Genomic DNA, 17482 nt, shown 5'->3' on the forward strand with positions numbered 1-17482 from the left:
TCTTACACAGTACCGTATATATTTGTATGTCTTGTATGTCATAACAATTTCTTGATGAATTGAAAATGGAGGACCCTTATGTAAACAAGACGAAAGTCTTTTTCTGGTCTTCATCCTCTTAGCAGTTGTTTGTATTGAGCTGTACTGTATTGTACCCATTCTGCAATCTGTTAATAAAGTTTTCAATCAATTAATCAATCAGTCATTGTATGCTATAGTGTTGAGATTTCCCTTCAGTGTAACTAAGGGGCCTAAGCTGAACCTCGGCCCCAGACCATTAGGAGTCATACCTTTGGTCATGTATAATTTTGGTACTACAGTATATCAGCGCCGTATATGTGTACTTATTTTATTTGTTTATTAGGATTTCACGCAACAGCCATTCCTCCTGGGATCCTCCTCCTCACAGAACATAAAACATATTACATTGTACTGCATCGTTGCAGTACATTACATGACTGCGTGGTCAAGAACAATCAATACAGTCCACACACTTGCTTTCCAGGGCATTTTTCCAACCGTCGCTTGGTTGCCTCAGTAGATTATATTGCAGCCAGCGAGAGCCGCAGCCGACTCAAGTGCCTCAAAACACAACTCACTCATTGGTGGTCCAACTGACCATATTGTAGTCGGAATTTATCTGAATGATGCCAAATTGACAGATAAAACTGATGTAGGTTGAAAATAAATAAACAAATAATTAATATGAGAGCATATGTATATGTGGATATACATATATATATGGTAAGAATAAATATATTATATATATATACGTATATACAGCATTATTGTACGTGCTATCATACAGAGTTAATATGGGTCTTTCAACGACAAAAAGTCTTTCAAGGATCGTTCCTCGGTTCCTTCAGAACCCACACGCGGAAGGTTTTTGGTTTTTTTTTTAGGCAAAGAAACATGAAAACATGTCGAGCTTTGATATTAAATGGAACATCGTATCGTTCCATTTCCCTCAGTTGTTTTTTCCCCCCCGGGGGAGGAGGGAGGGTGGGGGGTGTAAAGACTGCTGGGAGCGGAAAGACAACAGAGTGATATTCAGAATGTCACGGCAGCACTTTGAGCGAGAAGACTTTAGTAGTTTGCTCTTAGAAGTTCCTCACCGCTAGCTGTGCCTCCAGGTACCCGTCTGGGTTGGAGAAGAACACAATAAAGAGAGAGAGAGGGAACGAGCGATTGCAGACAGAATCCTGCATGTTACGACAGAGAAACGCGACACTAAAGAACACACGGCTATATAAATACGGCGCACAGCCGCGCACTTCTCAAACAGCAGTACACCACCGACTAGAGGCCTCTCCATCATACGCTTTTATTCCTGCCGCTTACATAAAGTCAAGAGTTTACTGCCGAGCAAATTTATTGCCTAGAACAGCAGGATTTATTATTGATCAGCAGTCAGTCTCACTATCTCTCTCTCTCTCTCTCTCTCTCTATCACTTTCTTTCTCTCTCTCTCTCCCTGAGGGGTAGCCAGCTGTAAAATACAGGCTGACTGGCTTGGGGGGCAGGGCGACATGCTTTAGATTAGAGATGTTGCCGACCGGTAAATGTTAACCCGAATGCGTCAAGACATCTTCATCGTCAAACCGCGGAAGAGGAAAACCTTCCGACACTATAGGGCGCTGCTTCTCGTACCATGCAATGATCTCTAAGCTCAAGTTCCTCTTCATCAATAACTGATATTTAATGACAGATATGATTTGGTCCATATATATATATATAAAAAAATATATATATCTATACAGTCATTCAATTTTGTGACAAAACAATCAAATATATATTTTAATAAAAAAAAACACACATTTGTGATAAACTGACTGCAGGAAACCCCCGCTTCTTACTGCCTGGATATGTGTTTTAACCTGAGTGCTGTACCCATTATCTTTATGCAATGACCTAGTGGCAAAGACCAGTGTTGTAGACTAAGGATAGCTGGGTATGTGTAGAGACCAGTGCGTAGACTAAGGATCGCCTTGTGTCAGTTGGATGTACAGTGTACAAGTAATGGCTTTTCAACATTGTACATTTTGACTGTAGTGAAAGATGTCTACAGTATATCAAAATGTTTGTGAAATAGAAATAGAATAGAATAGAAATAGAAATACTTTAGTTATCCCGAGGGAAATTTGACCTCACTGCAGCCGACCAGTGGAAGGCATAGTCTAGCAACGTTCGAGACAGGGGAGGGGAGAATTGAAGGGAGAATTGGCGAGGCGAAATTGGGATGGGAGAAAAATAGAAAAATAAGGAGAAAAGGTGGATCAAAAAAAATTCTGTCAATAGACAGAAATTCATGGAGAGATTGTAATCTTGTAATATATAATCCTGGTGACATATCCTATAATCATCCTGAGCTACTCCCACACAAGGAATCGATCCCACAACATGCTGCTCAAAGGGATGTGATCAGGACAATGTGGGATACAGAAATCATAAGTACCATAGATGCTTGTTCATCATCTGGACCACTTGAGGTTGTTAAAATTTGTGAAATATTGACATGAGCAGAATCCATGAAATATTGACATGAGCAGAATCCATGAAATATTGACATGAGCAGAATCAGTGAAATATTGACATTAGCAGAATACGTGAAATATTGACATGAGCAGAATACGTTAAATAATTGACATGAGCAGAATACGTTAAATATTGACATGAGCAAAATACGTGAAATATTGACATGAAAAGAATACATGAAATATCAGATTAAACCTTATTCAGAATATGAAACATGTATTCCACCCATGCATTCTGAAATGTCCCAAACAGCCGAATGTCCCAAACACACACGATCATGAAAATTAAATAATCTAGATAAAACTATTATTGTGCCGCATGCCGTGTTGCTCTCATTTTGTCTTGTGTTGTAAATGTTGAGAGGGAGGAGGGAGCCACGGCACATTTCTCCAGTTATTTTGAAAAAAGTCTTGAGTAACTTGTAGATGAAGATGACAGAAGGCAGCCTTTGGTCGAGGAGAAATGTAAAACAACAATAATCGTGATTTCAATATCAATCAAAATAATCTGGATTATTGAGCAGCCCTACTACACTAGTGTAGATAACTCTTGCTAACAGGTGGGTATCATCATCTATGCATTAATCATCTCTTAGCAAGACTCAAACCTGCTGCTTCTGGTCAATGGGTGGTAAGTGAGAGAGAAAGAAAGAGGGGGGGGAGAGAGAGATGGGACAGAGAGAGAGGACAGAGAGGGGGGGACAGGGAGAGAGAGGGGGGGACAGAGAGAGAGAGAGAGAAACAGCAGTGAGTCAGAATTTAGCAGCAGCATCCGCCTGGCTCATCAGGGAACAATGGATTCAGAGGCTAGAGACAGCTTCAGCAGTGTGCGTGTGCAGTTTAGTGTTTTTTCCTTTTCTTTTCCTTTCGGTTTCTAATTAGCAGACTTTTGCGGGCTCTAGCAAGCTGATCGTTTAGTCTCTGAAGTTAGGCTATATTTTGGCAAGGATAGAAATGGCATGGCCATGGGCGGCTATGTGGCGTAGTGGGCAAGGCGCTCGCCACAAATGCGGAGACGCTGGGATCGCCTGTTCGATCCCAGCGCTCCACATTGCTTTCAGTTTAGCTGGTCCATCATACTAATACACATTGGCCGTATTACGGGGAGGGAAACTGATGGGTGGGGATCGGGCGTTGTGGACAGCGACTCCTACAGGTCGGTTGGTGCGCCTGCGCAGTAGAATCAGGAAGTGTCGGGGGCAGCGTGAGCCTCCCACGCGTTACTCCTCGCCACTGAGGGATCGAGCTGCGCAGGTGAAAAGATGCGACTGCTGTTACCTCAAGTACCGGAGGGGACTTGTGCTATGTATGACTTAGTCCACATTGCAGCCGGCTTGTGGGAGGCAAGAAACAGCGTTCGTGACAGGGGAGGGTTGAATTGGATGATACAAAAATTGGGATGGGAGAAAATGTAGAAAATGGGAGAAAAAGTGGATAGAAAAAAAAATAAATGGCATGGCCATTTACTAAGGGGTTATTTGACCACTTACCCATAGGAGACATGCGATACCGAGGATGGAGAAGGCCGACTAAGTTTATATTCAGATCAAATGTTATTTCTACTATGACCCTGCCCATACCTGTACCTCCCCCATGCTGCTATGATGCCCAAATTTCCCCCAAGGGGATCAATAAAGGAATATCTTATCTTATTCTCTCTTACGTGTGACAAGTTTTTTTGGGGGGGGGGGCCTGTGTTAGCTAAAGTAAACAGAGAAGTTATAACCGGAAAACTTTGTTTTAATTAGAGCTCAAAGGTAAGGTTTAATAACGCGATAACAAAGTTATTAACACCCTAACATTTGACTGCCAAGTCGCTGATTCCACACCAATCATGTGTAAATAGTTAACATTAACCCTTGCACTACCACACTACAGAAGGTTAACCCTTTCACTGCCACACTACAGACGGTAACCGTCTGTAGTGTGGTAGTGAAATGGTTAACCCTCTGTCGTGTGGCAGTGAAAGGGTTAACCTTCTGTAGTGTGGTTGTGAAAGGGTTAACCCTCTGTCGTGTGGCAGTGAAAGGGCGAACCTTCCGTATTGTCGCAGTGAAAGGGTTAACCATTTGGCAGTGCGGTAGTAAAGGGTTAATGACGAGGAGAAGTGCTGGTCTGCACCATCTTCAGGGCCCTCTGGGGGCGCCGGTGCCTGGAGCTCCAGCAGCAGCAGCAGCTCCTCTCCTTGCAGGCAGCCAGCAGGCGTGGTTGAGACGGTGGGGTGGTGGACGGGAAGATGCCGCATTCCCTGAAAGCGTTCACAACACCCCTCCCAGACGCTTATTGCTTATTGCCAGCGGAGGAGTGCTGCCGAGTGCTTCCGCGTTTTCCCTGATTGGCTGCGACACGCCGCTGAGCAGAGCTTGGGGCATTATGTAGCCGTAATCCGCGATGATTTTCATTCGAAGCTTAGCTCACCTGGCAGCGCTGCGGTCCGTTGGTGACAAGTTCGAATTCCATCATTTTTTTTTTTTTTTTTTTTTTTAAACATGTATTCTTTCGCCGGTTAAGGTTAGGCATGGTTAAGGTTAAGGTTAAGGTTAGGCATTGTTTCGGAGTTGGTTAAGGTTAGAAGGGTTAAGTTTAGGCGCTGTTAAGGAGCTGGTTAAGGTTAGAGTTTGTCTTAGAGAATGGCAATAGACAGCCTATTTCCGCACTGCCGCTCTCTCGCGCTGCCGCGGTCACATGGTCACATTGTCACATTCTTGCACTCTTCCGCTGGCAAAAAGCTACACGCCTCCCAGACGCCTAAATTCTTATCCCAACGCATGTTTGCTTCCGCGTTCGCATTTTGCGCTCCGATTGGCCACTGACGTTTCTGGTCGCGCCAATCGTGTGACGGCAAGTTCTTTCGCCGGTTAAGCTTAGGCACTCTTTCGAAGTTGGTTATGGTTAGAGTGTGGATCGTAGGCGTTAGGTAGTTTGCTGCTGGTCGAGGCCGAAATGGGCGCGTCACGCGATTGAGCGCACATGTCACATGACCAGAAACGTCAGTGGCCAATCAGATCGCACCAGAAACGGCAGTGGCCAATCAGATTCGCAAAACGCGAACGCGGAAGCAAACATGCGTTGGGATAAGAATAGACGCCTCCAAGACCTGCACCGCTCGCATGAACCACTGAAAATTCCTGTTCATTTTGATTTTGCGACCACAAAAGAATGTCCAAAATTGGCACATCGACAGCGGTCCTGGCAATGTCTGCTTTCAGAGGAGCAAATAATTCCACATCAAGCGGCTGCAAGATTGGGACGACTAGAGCGGCCGTCCGGTAATCGGAAGGTTCGGTTCGGTTCCCAGTTCAATTCCCCTTCCTCCCGGGCAACGTGTCCTTGAGCAAGACGCTTAACCCCTAATTGCTCCCGATGAGCAGGTTGGCACCTTGCATGGTTGCCTCCGCCGTCATTTTGCCAAATCAGCATGGCTGTGAGTGCGAGTCTTTCACATATCTAGCTTTGGCATGGATTGATTGTTTCGATCGTTAGCATGGGTAACAAATGCAAATATATTGTAGTCATTTAGTCTGCCCCGTTGTTCTGAGGATTCCAGGATACGTTCCTTTTTGCCCCTGTGATGCGCGCGCACACTGAGTCTGACATATACAGCGAACAGGTCTATATACAGAAAAACTAAAACTGTAACAGAAAGGCTCAACAGATTATTGCAAAGTTGCAAACAGCTGATTGCAATCAAATAGCAGGTGATTATCATTAAATGACAATTGTGGCCAATGAGTATACTATGAGTATACCCTCATTTCTATTGCATTTCGAGTGCCATCTCATGGTGGCCGCCAAGAATGCCTCTTTTTCCCTCAGAGTGTTTCTCAATGCTCAGTGCATATAGTTTAATTATGTGCTTTTTCACTTACTTTTTTTGCTGTTATTTGTTTGCCGGCAAATTAACGGAAATTAAAAGACAGTGGGCGGGGTGGATTCATGTCCCCTACTGGAAGGAGGTCAATAATAGGTGCCATTCTGCTAGCGTTACATGTTCACCCCATCTAGCTAAACCAAAACTAGCCAACTTGAATCCTGAAATCATTAATCATATATCAACATCACTTGTCAGCTTAACTCACACAATTTCCTTTCAGTAAGGCAAATAAAATATAATCCATGTCTTGATCAAGTAATCCAGTCGAGATAAGAGATTTGTAGATTTGCTATCTGCAGATTGATTTTTAGCCTAATCACAAGACGAGACACAGGCATATACACTTTAGGGAAGACTGAGCCGAGATTTAGCGAAGGCTTAGCCGCCTCTAGCCCACGTTACCCACCTCCCCTGCTCTGACCTCAAGATATCTGAATGAAAATGGGTTCTAAGGATTCCCAAGAGTTGGGGCAAAACCATGCAGTTTTCTGCATGTAATAGAAATGTGTTATTTTCGCCTATTCTTAAAATGGTATTTGCCTTTTTCTGTATATCTCAAGTCAATGAGTAATCATATTTAATAATCATGATTTCAATGAAAATAATCGTGATTATGATTTTTGCCATAATCGAACATCCCTAGCGTGCTGTACCGGTAGGCTACTGAAATGCACCAACCAATACTACCAACATTACCGTGGCCACCTTAACTATTAATGCACATGGCAAAATCACAAGCAGTGTATTATTGTCATTAATGCAATTAAAATGCATCAAATGTCCCCATAGTAGCCTATAGACAGCAGATCAGTACAAAGTCCATTATATAGTAAAGTTCAAAACAACTGTAGTAGCCTATAGACAGCCCATCAGCACAAAGTCCATTATATAGTAAAGTTCAAAACAACTGTAGTAGCCTATAGACAGCCCATCAGCACAAAGTCCATTATATAGTAAAGTTCAAAACAACTGTAGTAGTAGTCCATAAGCATAGAAATGGAATAATGTAGTAGGATAATGTAGTAGAATAATGTAGTAGGATAATGTAGTAGGATAATGTAGTAGAATAATGTAGTAGGATAATGTAGTAGGATAATGTAGTAGAATAATGTAGTAGGATAATGTAGTAGGATAATGTAGTAGTAGAATAATGTAGTAGGATAATGTAGTAGGATAATGTAGTAGGATAATGTAGTAGAATAATGTAGTAGGATAATGTAGTAGAATAATGTAGTAGGATACTGTAGCTACAGAACATGATCACCACAAAGTCCATAACTGCAGCTTTAGATTATCTCCCCTGAAATGAATCAGGTAAGAGAACATGAGGCTGATCTGCCAGCAGTATTACAGGTCAGCTGCTGGCAGATCCACAGAAGCTACCAAACACATCGTCTGAGATAGAAATGCAATACATGTGTGTGGATTCATACAGATATAATATTTAAAGACAGTATGTCTTCAAACCCTACTTACAGTACTGTACAGGTGTGGATATGTAGGGCTGCAAAATAGTTAATAAAAAGGGAAACCTTAAGCAATAATAATAATTATTATTATTATTGTAGTGCCAGCGTGGACAGATCTTGATGATCAATATAAATTAATTAGTAAGACACATGATTCAAGTACAAATAGAGAGGTCGATTCTCTTAGCCGAGAGGAGCATGCACCCATTGTACCCTGAATTTGAGGGAGAGAAGGCCCAAGAAGTCTCTTGTAGACTATACCGTCCACCACTCCTGAATAGTTCACCATCAATGAGTAACCAACCCTATACCCTGTAGATGAGTTAGCATATCCCCTGTAGATGAGTTAGCCTATCCCCTGTAGATGAGTTAGCCTATCCCCTGTAGATGAGTTAGCCTATCCCCTGTAGATGAGTAAGCCTATACCCTGTAGATGAGTTAGCCTATCCCCTGTAGATGAGTTAGCCTATCCCCTGTAGATGAGTTAGCCTATCCCACTGTAGATGAGTTAGCCTATCCCCTGTAGATGAGTAAGCCTATCCCCTGTAGATGAGTTAGCCTATCCCCTGTAGATGAGTTAGCCTATCCCCTGTAGATGAGTTAGCCTATCCCCTGTAGATGAGTTTGCCTATCCCACTGTAGATGAGTTAGCCTATCCCCTGTAGATGAGTAAGCCTATCCCCTGTAGATGAATTAGCCTATCCCCTGTAGATGAATTAGCCTACATTCTGAAGACTGGAAGCAATAAGGCTGGCAGGCACTCGGGGGACAGCATATTACCAAAACAATAAAGGCTGCGTTACACTAATCACTACCATCTATGCTCCCCAGCCGTTTGTTTGCACAGTGATTTATAACCTAACAACGGCCTTAAAGACATATTTCACTTCGTTAGAACAACACCCGTTTGTCAATCGATACGATCCTCTCTCTGCGCTTCATACTGGATACCCAGATCCTGCTACCCAAGTCACAAAAGTAATGTAAATGAATGGGGCCACTCTTCATTCTGTATACAAAGCTCTTTGACATACTCCACAGTGCGCCAAAAGCAAACAAAAGGCTGTGTAAGTCTATCTGGGCTAAATCGAGCGTGTCCCCCACGATGCGGTCGTCACTGGGAGAAGTTATGGCGAGGAAACATCACTCTGCCACAAGCAGGAGCCTGGCCGTTCACACCGGACGTTTCTCTGCACTGGTCAAACAAGAGATTCTGCTCCCATCACACGCAGAGGCGCTCACGGCGCTCCGAGAAAACAGACCAGACGCTGAAAGTATCGCAGAGGATCGGCGAGCTTGACCGGTCCAATCGCTAAAACGCGGTTGGCTGTGCTTCAGCGTGCGGTGTGTTCCCGCCCTTTAGTGGTTCAGTGTCTTGCTCAAGGGCACATTGGCAGCAATACCAGATGTGGAACGAGCCACCCTCCAGTTGCCAGCACACAGACTCTTGTGCTTTTTCTTCATTCACTTGTACTGTATGTACTTTGAGTAGCTAATCTAAAGATCATACTCCTCACACGTTCAAACTACTGTGACACTGTGCGCCGTCTACAAGAGGGATGTGCAAGGATATATGGTAATAGCCGGTTAACCAGTCATTTTAAATGAACCGGTAAAATATATACAGTATATATATATATTTTTATTCATATTATAGGGTGACTGTGTAAAGATTTTAAATAAAGTGAACACAAGAGATAGTAATAAGCAAATGAGCAAGGTCTCTAGACCAGCTGAGACTAAATGAAAAGAATGAGAAGATTTCACTCTGAGAGACAACACGTTCTCAAGCACCAACCTCACTCATGCACTGAGAGAGAGAGAGAGAGAGAGAGAGAGAGAGAAACGGGAGGAATGGACTCGACCACACGTATACGGATATTTTTTAAGACAAGTTTGGCCTCCCGTCCACATAACAACAACGGAAAACAGAGTTTTAGGTCACTGAAAATTTTGCTTTTTAAAAACGCCTTCCAGGGTAGAGATTTTTTTTAACTCTGTTTTGCCTGTGTACGTGTGGGTGGTTAAAACGGAGCGTTTTAACCACCCAATTAACATCATGACCAAATCCCCTGTCCACACAATGTATATGGATTGAAAACTGAGCATTTTCTCTACAATCTGGACCATGGAGAGATCCCTGCAGCCTGCCATCAGGTCAATCAGGGCCATGGAGAGCTCCGTGCAGCCTGCCATCAGGTCAATCAGGACCATGGAGAGCTCCGTGCAGCCTGCCATCAGGTCAATCAGGACCATGGAGAGATCCCTGCAAGCTGCCATCAGGTCAATCAGGACCATGGAGGGATCCCTGCAGCCTGCCATCAGGTCAATCAGGACCATGGAGAGCTCCGTGCAGCCTGCCATCAGGTCAATCAGGACCATGGAGAGCTCCGTGCAGCCTGCCATCAGGTCAATCAGGACCATGGAGAGATCCCTGCAGCCTGCCATCAGGTCAGTTCATAATTATGTGTGTTGTTGTTGTGTAGTTGTGGACAGAGATTTTCTGAAACACTGTTGATGTGGACAGGATTTGAAAATGCGTTTTTTTTTTCATCCACTTTTTCTCCTTATTTTCTATTTTTTCTCCCATCCCAATTTCGTGTTTCCAATTCTCCCCTCCCCCGTCTTGAACGTTGCTCGCATATGCCCCCCACAGGTCGGTCGTAGGGAGGATAGAAGCCTTGCATCACGTGTCCCCTCCGGTACACGAGGAGGCAGCCTGTCACATCTTTTCACCTGCCAGCGCGGACTCTCATTGGTGAGGTGTAACGCATGGGAGGCTCACACTACCCCCGCTATTTCCTGTCTCTGCTGTGCAGGCGTCCCCCAACCGACCTGTAGGAGTTGCTGTCCACAACGTCCAGATTACCACCCATCGACTTCCACCCGCTGACTCTGCCAATTGAGCCAGTATGACGGCCGGCCCAAGCCGGAGGCAACGCCGACAGCCGGATTTGAACCCGTGTCTCTTGCGTTGGTAACGAGCGCGATGTCCGCTCCGCCACTCAGCCGCCATTTGAAAATGTGTTTTTATAAATATCTGTGTACTACTGTGGACATGAGTTTTAGTCAGTTATACAAGTGTTGCTATTAATGGTGAGTAGATTACAGTTATCATGCAGGCACATTGTATTTTGCAAGCATTTTTGTGAGATGATCGCTGTGTGTAATCTATGTTGTACGAATATTGTCTGGTAACACTAGATCGATTTGTATTGTCGTGTTGAGAGAGGGAGAGAGAGAGAGAGGGAGAATGTGGAATGTGCAGATTATGCGCAAGGCAGACCACTTAGAACCATATTACATAATAAAAAAAAAGGTTTTCAATCATTAATGACAGCGGATAGCCAGCTCTCAAAATAACCGTTATGCACATCCCTAGTCCATATTAATATTTTTAGATGAAAAGTACCTCTATAACCGGCAACGTCACTAACTCACTCACTGAGTCATTCACTCACACTTAGCCAATATGCCCCTAGTGGTGGCTCACATGCATGACACTTTGTGCAAGACCAACTCAATCTATGCAAGAATGTTTTGCGTCTATGTCACTGTGTGTCCTTGTTCTATGAAGTAGTTATGGGCTGGATGATGGAAGGGGCGTGAAATATCAAGATATTCAGGGGGGACTTTTTCCTATTTCCATAATACAGTATCATAATGTTTGCCAAACCACATGTTTGATAATATTATAAGCATAGAAGTGTGACACAGTATCAAACTAAACTGAACATTTTATGTCTGATATTTCATAAATCATTATGCCTTTTATAATTAATTTAGACAACAAAAATGTGTGCATCATTCACAATGTGAAAAAAACACTGTACGATATAACGCAGATAGACCATAAATAAAATATACGTCGATACATTGCCCAGCTCTAGAAGTAGTTTGCCATTATTGTTCCCACAAGAGGAGGGGGGGGGGGAGACTACAGATCTCCAAGGCAACTAGTGCCAGTGGTTGACCCTTCATGAACTTATATAAAGTGTACTGAATAATTTAACTGTTCTACCACCAAGGGGGGCATCATGGAGGCTCAGCGGGCTAAAGTGAAGTCCAGATTATTGCGAGGTTGTATCTTTGTTACATGGCATTCCCTCTCCTGTCTCTACTATTTGACCGGTCATCCTATACCATGTTATCATCAAATACTATGACATAATGCAGGGGAGGACTTTATCTGCAGGAGTGAGATAAATATGATCAATGTGACACTGTAGTGTGGGCGCGCAGCGTGTGTCATCTATTATCTATGGAAATAATGCTGAGAACAAGCACATGCATTATTTCCATAGATCAGATAGCGCGCACGCACACATACATACATACATACACACACTTACACTCCTCCCCATCATATGTACTCTCTGTCAGGATCTATGGGTAACAGTACTGTATATTTCTTTGCATATCATAATGTCACAAATGTAACAGTACTATATACCTGTCATGTATGTTCCTCCTATGCCATAAATGTCATGTATGTTGTGTATGTTGTGTATGTCATAAATGTCACTATGAATTGAAAATGGGGGACCCTGATGTAAACAAGACAAACGTCTTTCTCTGGTCTGCATCCCCTTAACAATTGTGTGTATTGAGCCGTACATTGTATTGTACCCATTCTGCAATCTGTTAAATAAAGTTTTCATTCATTCATTCATTCATGTTCTAGGCTATATAGTTTGCCATATAGACTACAATACAACCCCCTTCACCCTCATCATCACGCCCCACAAGAGAGAGAGAAAGCAGTTTCGGAACCTATGACTCATACAGCTACGTTACAGTGGTGAGGATGGTGAAAACATACAACAAGAATCACGAAAACGTACCACGCCGACATAATTAATAACGAGAGAAACACACTAACCTAAATATTTGACAGTTCCACCAAGTACTGTACTTACGTGAACAACGTCGTCAAAACAAACTCAAATCCTCGCAGGTGTCTGAGCCCATCCGTCTCCTCCTCCTCCTCCTCCTCCTCCTCCGAGGCGTTGCATCTCCACTGCCCGGTGGCCGGGGGAAGAAGAGAAGAAACAGTCAAACAAACACCCAAAACAATGCTGAAAAAATATAACTGCGGTGGTATTAAATGGAGCAAGTGTTTGTTCGTTAAAATATGACAGCTACTTCTTGTTGTACCTTTGAAAAGCTAGTTAATAATCTGCTAGATGTTGCGCCCCGCTTCCTTGAGGGAGGATGGCTGCTGACACTTGGACGTGAATGGCGAACGTACACAGCTTGTTCAAGCGTGACTGAACTGTGTTGTTACCCAGCTGGGTCCTAGTGCCCCTGGGCTTCCTTTTTAAACTGTCGTTTTTACATTCAACAGGTGGGGCTCAGAATTCAATTTTTTCTTTCCTTGCGTGACTGAGAATATAATCGAGCAGAATAACATGATGCGCTATGTATGTACTGTATGTAACTACTGTACCAGGACAAGACACAGACTCTGGCCTAGAGCTAGTGTAAGACTAGACACAGACTGCCCTAGGGCTTGTTCTGTGTGTGTATGTGTGTGTGTGTGTGTGTGTGTGTGTGTGTGTGTGTGTGTGTGTGTGTGTGGTGGCCATGCCCGCTTTGATTGTGCAATAATACTAAATAGTAAAATAGACATAATAAATAAAATAAAATAAAACTTATTTGTAAGGCCCGACAGCACACGTTAATGTCCCCATGGGCCGGACACGTCTTCTTTAAACAAGTCAAGAAGAAACATAACAATAAGTCAAGAACAGAACAAGAACACCATAAGGTCCAACCAATTTAAAATAAATGCAAATAATTAATAGAATGCAAGCACTCCCAGACATACCCCACGTGAAGGTAAGGAAAAACTCACTAAAACCTAACAATAGGGGAAAAAAATTCCACATGCAGTGTGGAGGAGAGAAACCTTAGAAGGGCCAATTCAAGGGGGGATCTCCCTTCTTAGATGTCGGTGATAGTAGTGTTGCAGACTAACAGTTGGTAAGCATGCACTCATGTGTGTAGTGAAACACAGATGAGTGCATGCAATAGCAACTGAACATTTTGAAAAATTAAAGATAGAGCTGATAGCGATAGCAACTGAACATTTTGAGAGATTAAAGATAGAGCTGATAGCGAATCTATTTGAGGCACAGGGGCGACGCAAAGAGGGTCACGTTCTCCCCGTCTTAATCACGGGACGTTCAACACTCCGGTCATTGCTCCGAGACAGCCGGAGACAGGGAGATAGGGGGCGGCGCAGAGAGGGTCGCAACCAGTGGTGCAGTCCTAATATGGGAACTGGTAACACGCCACGCGCACGCGCGGGTACGTGCATGCGCACAGAACTGATTTATACACACACGCACGCACACACACACGCACACACACACAAGCGCATATACGCAAGTGCAATCTTTCTATCATACAAGCTCTTCTTGCTCTCTATTTGTGTGAATGTGCGCGTGGAAAGCTGGCGCGCAGCACAGACGCTTGATTCAATATCATAAGCAGGTAGACCCCCATCACGAATTCCGAGCCACATTAGTATTCACCTCCACTGCCTGTGTCACACAGAATGAAGGGGGAGATGCATTCAGATAGCCAACACCCAGACACTTAGTCTACCTGCGCTTTTTGTTATGTAAAACGGTGGCCGGGTACTAGTCACAACGAATGGATACAGCGCATTTTTGTGCGCGCGTACACGCGAGTACACATCCGTGCGCGATCGCGCGTACTTCTGCCTCAGTGATCTGGTAACACGGCGTGTAACCGGGTGTGACCGCGACTGCACCACTGGTCGCAACCTCCCCGACAGAGAGAGTTCCCATGTTTGTAGTGCTGTGGAAAAGAGATGGGAGAAAATAGACATAAACAGGTAATAAAATAGACATAAAATAGGCATGATAAAATAGACATGCTAAAGTCCTGAGATAGTGCAATACAATGTTAAGCTACGGATTAAGCCACTGGGTCCTATGTACACTACTATACGATATACAGTGTTTACTCTATGTATCCTTGTTATGCTATACTTGATATTTCTAAACTATACTATACAAGAACCACATCAGTTCTTTCCTAAAAGTGACCTTTATTTTCCTTGCTTGACCGCAGCAGCTTGAACAGGCTGTTGTTGGGGTGGTGGGGGTCTTTCATTATTCTGTAGGCTCTGGATTTGCACCTCCTGTTATATAAGTCCTGCAGGGGGGGGGGGGGGGTGGGGGGGGGGTGCAATACCCATAGTATGCTCTGCTGAGCGCACCACTCTCTGTAGAGCCTTCCTGTCCTGGGCCGTGCTGTTTCCAAACCAGGCAGTGATGTTTCCTGTCAGAATGCTCTCTACAGCCCCGGAATAGAAGGAGTGGAGTATCTTCCCCGATACTCTGAACTTCCTTAATTGTCTCAGGTGATAGAGGCACTGTTTAGCTTTTTTTACCACAGAGTCTATGTGTGTTGTCCATGTCAGGTCCTCTGTGATGTGGACTCCCAGGTACTTAAAACTGCTCACCCTGTCCACGATAGCCCCATTTATCCATAGTGGCGTGTGTCCCCTGCTGTATTCTCCTAAAATCCATGATCAGCTCCTTGGTTTTACCAATGTTCCGGAGTAGGCTGTTGTCCCGGCACCAGCTTGCCAGTACATCAACCTCCTCCCGATAGGCCTTTTCGTCGTTGTTAGAGATCAGCCCCACCACCAAGTTTCAAGTTTCAAGTTTCTTTAATAGTTGTCATACAGAAGTACAGAATACTTTTGTACAAAATGCTTCTTACTGTTGCGCTCCAGAGACTGTGCATGACAAGATAAGTATGAAATAAAAACATAGTAAAAATTAGAAGTAAAAAAAGAGGTCACAGTGTTCAGTTTAGACATATGTACAATGTTCGTAGACGTAGTTACCATACAATATACAATACTGTGCAGTGTACTAATATACAATACTATATAGTGCAAGGCATAAATGGACGAGGTGCAGTTTAGGTACAATTCACAGTAGGTGTACGAGTTGTAGTGCAAATCCTTTATCAATAAATATAAAGTGTAAGTGTGTTTGTGTGATCTAAAGTGTGGAGAGTGGGTGCTGCAGTGTGTTGTTTGTTTGAGTGAGTGTGTGCTTGTGGGTGTGTGTGCTGTGTGCATTTGATGGTTGTTGCATAGTGATTATTGTTCGTTTAGCGATTATTGTTCGTTTAGCAGCCTGATGGCCTGGGGATAGAAGCTCCTTCTGAGTCTTTCTGTGCTCGCCATAAGACTCCGGTATCGCTTGCCTGACGGCAGCAGTTCAAAGAGGCAGTTGTTCGGGTGGCTCGAGTCCTTAATAATTCTCTTAGCCTTCCCCTTGCACCGCTTGTTGTAAATGTTCTGGAGGGTGGGAAGCCCCCCTCTAATTGTGCGTTCGGCTGAACGTGTCACTCTTTGTAGTCTGCTACGGTCTTGTGCAGTGCTATTCCCAAACCAGGAGGTGATGTTGCCGGTCAGGATGCTCTCTATTGTACATGAGTAGAAGTTCCTAAGGATCTTCTGACTGACTTGGAACTTCCTTAGGCGCCTGAGGAAGTAGAGGCGTTGTCGTGCCTTCTTCACAACACTGTCAATGTGTGTGGTCCATGTCAAGTCCTCGGATATGTGGGCTCCGAGGTACTTGAAACTGTTCACTCTCTCAACTGGTGCCCCGTCGATGCTGAGGGGGCTGTAGTCCTTGACCCCCGACCTCCTGAAGTCCACAATCATCTCTTTTGTTTTGCTGACGTTCAGGGAGAGGCACCACTACTGTGTCATCAGCAAACTTCACTATGGAGTTGGAGCTGAACCTGGCCACACAGTCATGTGTGTACAGTGAATACAGCAGGGGGCTGAGAACACAGCCCTGGGGGGACCCGATGCTCAGGGTGATTGAGTTGGAGGTATGACCCCCCACCCTGACTACCTGGGGCCTGTCACTCAGAAAGTCCAGGATCCAGGCTCTCAGGGCGGAGCTCAGACCCAGATCGATCAGCTTGTCAACCAGTCTGGTGGGGACTATGGTGTTGAAAGCTGAACTATAGTCAATGAATAGCAATCTCACATATCCCCCCTTCTGACTTTCAAGGTGAGAAAGGGTGTTGTGCAGTACCTGGGAGACCACGTCGTCAGTGGACCTGTTTGTCCTGCAATGGGTCCATATTACTAGGGAGGGAGGCACAGATGTAATCGTTGACCAGCCTCTCAAAGCATTTCATGACCACAGAGGTGAGTGCCACCGGTCTGTAGTCATTTAGGCCTGCTGGGGAGGAGTTTTTTGGTACAGGGATTATAGTGGATACCTTGAAGCAGGCAGAGAGAGAGAGAGAGAGAGAGAGAGAGTGTTAGGGTTTGAAACCGACCTCAACAGCACGGCACAGACAGGTAGTTCAGAGTTAGCCAAACACTAGGGCGTATTTATTTACAGAGTTAAAAAGAGTCAAGTAACAATTCTGAACAACAAAAAAGGAGACTGCCGTCGGCAGAGTTATCTGCGGCTCTGCAGATCCTCTCGGTGTTAGAGGTGGGGAATCGGCGTTGACGCCGTTGCGGCTCTGACGCCGTTGCGGCTCTGCAGATACTCCCAGCTTCAACTCGGAGTGGAAACGGAGAGA

General features: G+C 44.3%; 1 protein-coding gene across 2 annotated transcripts in view; it reads right to left on the minus strand.

Annotated features, from left to right (window-relative positions):
- rab27b (RAB27B, member RAS oncogene family) overlaps nt 1-13099 on the minus strand; it is a 125234-nt gene extending 112135 nt beyond the window's left edge. The window contains exons 1-2 of one of the 2 annotated variants that reach the window (XM_084325466.1): nt 13037-13099; nt 12799-12899 (exon numbers count right to left, since the gene is read on the minus strand). The gene's annotated coding sequence lies outside the window, so the exon portion shown is untranslated. Of the gene's footprint in view, nt 1-12798; nt 12900-13036 lie in introns of those variants that run through there. The other variant, XM_084325465.1, reaches the window with a different exon arrangement.
- Nucleotides 13100-17482: the final 4383 nt, after the last annotated feature.

Source organism: Notolepis coatsorum, assembly GCF_963971535.1.
Source record: "Notolepis coatsorum genome assembly, chromosome: 11".
NCBI lineage: Eukaryota > Metazoa > Chordata > Actinopteri > Aulopiformes > Paralepididae > Notolepis > Notolepis coatsorum.